We start from the raw sequence: 947 nt of genomic DNA on the forward strand, positions 1-947 counted from the left end.
GCTTCTCAATTTTAGCTATCACTTTTTCATTGGGACTAAGTGGCTTGAAGGTACTGTTGTTGACATGGCTCTTTCAGTTAGGTTGTGTGATAAAATCCTAGGCTGGGGTCTCAGAGTATGGCTTTCTCGAGGACCAACCTTGTTAAGTACAGTGTGCCGTGGTATATTTCAAATTTATTTCTTTTCTTTTTTCCTTGCCAGAGTAAAGATGAATATTCTTCAATATTCATTGAGAGTACTTGGTAGAGGCCCTAGAGGTAAAACTAGGAACATATGGAGTAGTTCTTTGACTTGCTCCTTCTTGTAGTGTTTAACTCATATACGTGCCCACACTGAGCTTCAGGGAATTTTATAGATTATAGTTCAGATTTTCCTACCCTGGAGCTGGTTGGTTCCCACAGAGGTTTCTGCTTGTGAGTTTGTGTGGTGGTACACTGTGATTCTCTGAATTTGCTTCTATCCCATTTTGAGGTAGTATTTTCCTTAATGACTGTACTTCTTTGATACATCATCAAAAATTGATGGTTTTTCATTCTTTAATCTTTCTTTACTTGTTAGAGTGGAGCGATTACTTCTAACTTCTTTACAGTTATATTAGAAGTCGAAATAGCCAAACCATATATATTTTTAGTTACTTTAGCCACTTAGAAATTGCTTCATATTAGAACATCAAGCACCACTTTATTTCTAACAGGCAATCCAAACCTATTATATGAGTAGCTTGCAATTTAACACTTCCAAAGTATTGTAATGCATATCTTTATGCATAATTCTTTGTATATATACAAATAAATCTGTTTGATAAATTATTGGGGCAATGGGTGTAGACATCATTACTAAATCTTCCTCAGTAGAACCAATATTCTTCAATTTACATTTTCGCCAACAATGTATTTGATTGGCCATTTACAGATATTCTTAGTAATGATTTGTATAATTAAATGTTT

The sequence above is a fragment of the Nannospalax galili genome, unplaced genomic scaffold (genome assembly GCF_000622305.1).
Source record: "Nannospalax galili isolate Female #2095 unplaced genomic scaffold, S.galili_v1.0 scaffold1366, whole genome shotgun sequence".
NCBI classification, from domain to species: domain Eukaryota; kingdom Metazoa; phylum Chordata; class Mammalia; order Rodentia; family Spalacidae; genus Nannospalax; species Nannospalax galili.